This window comes from Cervus canadensis, chromosome 5 (genome assembly GCF_019320065.1).
Source record: "Cervus canadensis isolate Bull #8, Minnesota chromosome 5, ASM1932006v1, whole genome shotgun sequence".
Taxonomy (NCBI): Eukaryota; Metazoa; Chordata; class Mammalia; order Artiodactyla; family Cervidae; genus Cervus; species Cervus canadensis.
This window is the reverse complement of record NC_057390.1, coordinates 94,844,395-94,850,395: the sequence shown is the minus strand read 5'-3', so window position 1 is coordinate 94,850,395 and position 6,001 is coordinate 94,844,395.

Here is a 6,001-nt window from a genome sequence, read left to right as displayed (position 1 = left end):
AGCCATCTTATGACCAAGAGGAGCTCCTGAGTACCCCGTTAGGGACCAGTGCCCAGTGCTCTGCTGTGTCCTCAGTGCTCCAGGTCTTGCTGTGTCATTGACAGTGTGAGGTTTCCAAATGTTCTTTTTGGGGAAAAGTGTCCCTTCATTTTAAGATTATGTCCCTCACACCTTTTGGGTTTTATTTTTTGGTTTTGTTTTTTTTTAATTTATTTAATTGAAGGATAATTACAATACTGTGTTGATTTCTGTCATACATCAACATGGATCAGCCATAGGTATACATGTCCCTTCCCTCTTGAGCCTTCCTCCCACCTCTCACCCCATCCCACCCCTCTAGTTGTCACAGGGACCTTTTGGGTTTTAAAATGTAATTTATTTCAAGAACTGAAGCGAGAGTTGATGATGCAATTTTTAATGCGTGTGCTTCTTTGTTGTTTGTTCCCATTAACACTCTTCCCTAGAAGAATTTAAAACTGTCATTACCCCATCAGTCCCTCAAGATTTCTTTGGAAATTGTATTGGTCTCTGAAACCCAAAGGCTTTGAGAATGTGCTCGAGCATCTCTCAGCTCACTCATACACCCAGGCCCAGCTGGGAGAGAGAATGCAGGAAGAGTGGGCGGCTTCCCTTGAGAGGGGCCAGCAGCACAGTGGGGGCGGGGGCAGACACCCAGGGGTCACTGTTCTAGATGCCTGCACTTTGGACCGCAAGGCCTGGCACTGGGAGAATGTTCCCTGCCTGCTCTGTGCCTCCCGCGGTCCTCTCACCAGCCCCCAACTCAGAGGCATCCCCTGAGGAGTGAGAACACCCTGTTACAGCTCCCCAGGAAGTGGGGCGCCCAGCACACCGTGTTCCAGAGGTCAGGGAGGGTGTGTTCCGGGCTCAGGGCAGTGGACCGTGTGTGCACACCTGCTCCAAGGCCCAGTGGCTTGGCAGGTCCCTGTCGGGGACAGCCACACTCAGCCGGACGTCCAGCTCAGCAAACCTTGAGATGGCCAAAGATAACAGGAACTCATGGGAGAGTCCAGCCTGCCCACCTCCCCAGAGGCCCTGCAAATGGTCCGGGAGACCCTGACAGCCCACCTTTCTCTCTCTCTCTCTCTCGAGAGGACTCGGGAAAGAGCAATGGCAGAAGCAGTGGGCCGAGAAACTGCTCAGCCGGGAGATAAAAGGCTGTGCTACCCTCGGAGCATTTGAACCCTCGCATCTCCCGCACCTTGGCCCTAATGAGAAGCAGGAAGAGCGGCAGCTGGCAGGGAAGGCAGATGCACCAAGAGAATGGCGGGGCAGAGCGTTTAGCCAGATAGATCTCCACGCCCTGCCACCCTGGGGACCATCCTGCCCCACAGAGGCCCCCCAAAGAGCGTTTCCAAGCAACAGAGAGCAAGCAGAAGTCCTGGGCTGCGTTTGGGGCTCACTCTTAATGGTGCAGACGGGAGGGCACGTGAGAATCAGACTATGCATGGTAAATGGCATAGGTGCAATGGTGCTTGTGCCCACAGTCCCAGGAGGTCTGGGCTGTGACAGCCACAAAGACCTGGCACACCCTACTCCAACCTCCAGATGTGAAAACACACAGCTGGGGGACAGCAGAGGGGCGCGTGGTCCTCTTCCTAGGGATGCGGCCAGCCTTCATCAACTACAAGGACATCCAGCCTCATGCTCCTCGCACCCCGAGCTCCAGGCCCAGCCTGTGTTTAACAAGGCAGTGAAGAATGTCCGATAAGCGTCTGGCTGGGCATAGGTGGCTCAGTGGTAAAGAATGCACCTGCCAATGCAGGAGACGTGGAGACGTGGGTTCGATTCCTAGGTCGGGAAGATCCTCTGGAGGAGGGCATGGCAACCCACTCCTGTATTCTTGCCTGGAGAATCCCATGGACAGAGGAGCCTGGTGGGTTACAGTCCATGGGGTCACAAAGAGTCAGACATGATGGACTGACAGAGCACGCATGCATGCACAGCATCAGACCTTGTTGAGTTCAAGTCCTGACTGAGCTGAAAACTGCCTGACTAGGTGACCTTGAGCACATAGCTTGCCCTCTCTGAGCCTCAGTTTCCTTTCTGTGAAGGGGAAGATGATGTCCACTTCCAGCAGCTACCGTGAGAGTTCATGTCTGTGTTGATAACAGGCTCTAGACCACCGGTTAGAAAAATGGCCTGATTCATTCCAGAAGTTTCCACCGTTGCTGTGCTCACAGGGCTCCTGGGAGACGCCTCCAGATCTCTTACCATTCAGAGAAGCATGGGCTCCACTTGCATGAAGGAGGATTTATCTTATTTTTAACAAAGTTGAGGCCACTTTGCAATCAGAGCCCTCGTGGTTGGAGCGCAGAAGATCCTAGGAAGGGGTATTAATCAAGGCGCCTTAAGGACATGCAAATCAGGAGAAAGCTCAAGTGATTAAGGGGGTGATGGGGCCTGGGGTCCAGCCTTTATCCCCATCTGAGATGAGAGAACCAGAGGCCCAGCTGGGGGCAGCGGCCAAGGGGCCTCAGGGGACCAGGGACAGAAGACTGTCAGCCAGTGGAGGCAGAGGGAGAGACAGCCACGCAGAGGCAGCTGAACAACCCTGATGGTGGAGCTGATATGGCATCCCTGCTGGCTACCCGCCTCCCCTGCAGCTACAGAGCAAGGGGCCGCCTGGCAGGGCCCTTTGCCCAGACTGGATGGGCTGCTCTTCAATGATCAGAGAACGGCCCTGTGGGAGTGATGGGCCCAGGGCAGGGCACGTGACTTTTGGGAATCCGGCAGCCTCTCCCATGTGATGGATGTTCCCACCCCGTGTAGACATGGGAGTTCCGCATCTCCATGAGATTCTCCAGGCAAGAATACTGAAGTGGGCTGCCATACCCTCCTCCAGGGGATTTTTTGACCTAGGGATCGAACCCGTGTCTCTTACGTCTCCTGCCCTGGCAGGCAGGTTCTTTACCACTAGCACCACCTAGGAAGCTGTCCGCATCTGTGAACGTGACCTAAGGTCATAGGTGGGTGTGTGCACAAGGAGGCCATCTTGGGGATGGACACATTCATGCAAAGCTGGAATCAAATAATGGCCAACAAGGGGGCGTTCTGAGCTGGTTACATGTTTTCAGACTTCCCCGTCTCCCTGTAAACAAGGACTGAGGGGTGGGAAGATGATACAACACTTTGTTCAGTGACGGGGAAAAATGTAGGTTGTAAAACACCGGGTGGTGAAGACCACCTTTGGAAAAAAACAAAGAGATATCTAGAATAATCTGGAAGGAAGGGTAGTCACAGAAACATTCACAGTAGTTACTGTGGAGAGGGTAGGTTTCAGATTATTGTTACTTTCTTCTGTTGTATTAATTTTTTTTATGGTGATGAGCATGTATTACATGCATAATGAATACAGCTATTTTCTCTTCTCTGTGTAAGAAAACTGCTCTGATGCTTGACTTCACCTCTTCTCCCCAATCCCTTTACAATGAAATAAAAGATTCAATTGGACCTTGAGAGTGATACCCACCCAGCCCCGTTGGGCATCAGATCAGTGAGCCCCCTTCCTAGCACAAAGAAGCTAACCACCAAGCAAGGCACAGGCAGGCCAGAACTGGAGTTACTGTCAGACCCTCATCTTCTTTGGATGATGCAGGGGAAAAAAGGAATATACAAATATCAAATCATTAGGTTGTATACCTGAAACGAACATGTCATGTGTCAATTATACTAAAAAAAAAAAAAGGAAGGCATGGCAATCATTCCATACAGCGCATAGATAACATCTTGTGTGATTCCAAATCCTTTCTCCTAAACTGCTGGACCAGAGGTATGCGGGGACTGAGCTGTCCCTTTAGAAGAGCAATACGGTGCATACAGTATACCTTAGCTGACACCCCAGCAGGGCCCGGGCAGCCCCCACAGTCAAGTACATGAATATCTCTGCAATGAAATGTATAAATGTTCACATCAAGGGGAATAAATAAAGCTATAAATAGTTTCCTGTTGGTTGAGGTCAGATTTTTGCCTCCAAATGAATTTGCCACCATCTTACAAAAGAACTTTGGGTTTTCAGATCTTTGGTTAATTTCAGAATTCCGGATAAGGGGTGGGGGCCAGGTCAGAATCGGCCTGGGGCGCTCTGGTTTGGCTATCTCCCTGCAGGGCCCCCTCCCCAGCAGCAGGGCCAGCTGCCTGCGTAGTCCCTCCGGACTCTCACTTGGTTTAATGCTCGGGGGTCGCCATCTCCCAACTCTCAGTATCTTTTGGACAAGGGTCCCCTATTCTCCTATTGCACAAAACCCCACAAATCACATGGCCAGCCCTTTCTGAGTCAAGGCAGTCACTCAGTAAGTACTAGCTGAATGAATGAATGAGATGCTGTCCCTGTCCTGCCCGCTTTGCTCCGCCCTGATTTTCCATCAGCGTGGAGAACAGAGAACTTAGGCTCATCAAGTCCCGAGTGGCCCCACCAGAGCCAGAGGGCGCCCAGACCCTCATTTAGACTCTCAGGGGGAGGCACTTGAGTTTCTAACTTGTGCCCTGAGCGGTTCAGACCCACATGACACTGCGAACCAACCGTGTGTGGTCTTCTGGAGGGCAACCTTGCTCTCTCCCTCCTTGGCTGGCTGTGTGATCTTGGGCAGGTTGCCAGACTTCTCTGAACTTCCTAAAATGGGCAAAGGGTTAACTCCTACCCTTGAGCCCTACCAGCCAACTGTCTGGGAACCAGCCCCTTCCTGCCAGTTATGGGGAGCTCCCGGGGAGGGGGCAGGAAGTCTAGTCTGCGAGTCTGCCCCGTTTGCCGTGGACCCCAGCACCCAGCCTGCTTGGGGGTGGGCAGGCGGAGGGCTCAGGAAACAAATCCTGTGTGTGTGCACGGGAAAGCAGGCTGGTCCCCCTCTTGCAGGGCTGCGTGAGGGTGGAGGAGGGTGTGCAGAAGGCATACAGAAGGTGCCGCATAAGTGGAGCTGTCTTTCTTGGTCTCACAGCCTCCTCCTGGGGCTGTGGCAGCAGGTGAGCCCTGCCAGGAGTGGCGGCCTGCAGGCTGGAGGAGAGGAAGGCAGGAGGCAAGGAAGGCAGGGGCCGGGAGGATGGAGTCCAGGCACGTCCTGATACCAATTAAGGCCGGCCTGGCGCAGGGGGGCCTCAGTCGGCATTTATCAGCCTGCCAGGGAGGGGCTGGCAAGCTGTCCTCCGGCTGACGGATTAGACAGCGGACAATTAGGTTTCAGGCAGGCTGTCTCTCTCTCTCTTTCTCTCTCTCACACACATACACACACACACATCCCTTCCTCCATCAGTCTGTAAGGCCCAGTGACAGAGCCCAGCTGGGTCCCAGCCCAGCCCCCAGTGGTAGGGACAAAACGGACACAGAGCACCCACCCCAAGGAGGTGAGGAACGCCCCCTTCAAAGAGAATACCCGGGGAGCCGGGGACCCAACCCGACGGCCACGAGGACCACAGGTCAAGACCCCACCGTCTCCAACCCCACCCCCAGCCATCCCTTCCCGCCAGATCAGAAGTGGGGTACCCTCCAGAGCTCGGCACACAGAATCCCACCGCTGTGATGGGTGTTTTTTAGAGTTGAGTGGGGAGGGGTGAGCCTGAGCCTCCCGGGGACCCCTTCCTTCCCCACTTCCTTCCCCGCTTCCCCACCTTTGATCACTGGGTCCCAGTGGAAGGAACGTGTGGGCCAGGAAGGGGACTTTGAAGGACTCTGGGAACCAGAAGGAAAGCCTTCAAGATTCTAGACCATGTCATACTGCAGACTCTTGGGATGAGTCAGGAATGCTAGAGGAGGAGGAGGATGGCCTGAATTTTCCTTTGGTCAAGGCAGGATCTGGTGGGACAGTTGGGCGGCTCTGACCCACTGCTGCAGGCCCTGACCTCTCCCCTGCGTCTTGGACACGGTGGCCGATCCCCGTCTCCACGCCCCCACACCAAGCCCTGCAGGACCTTCCCTGGACAAGCTCTAAGCTGAGCTCATCACCATGTCAGCAAACGGGCACGGTAGTCATGCCAAGGCCAGGTCCAGAAA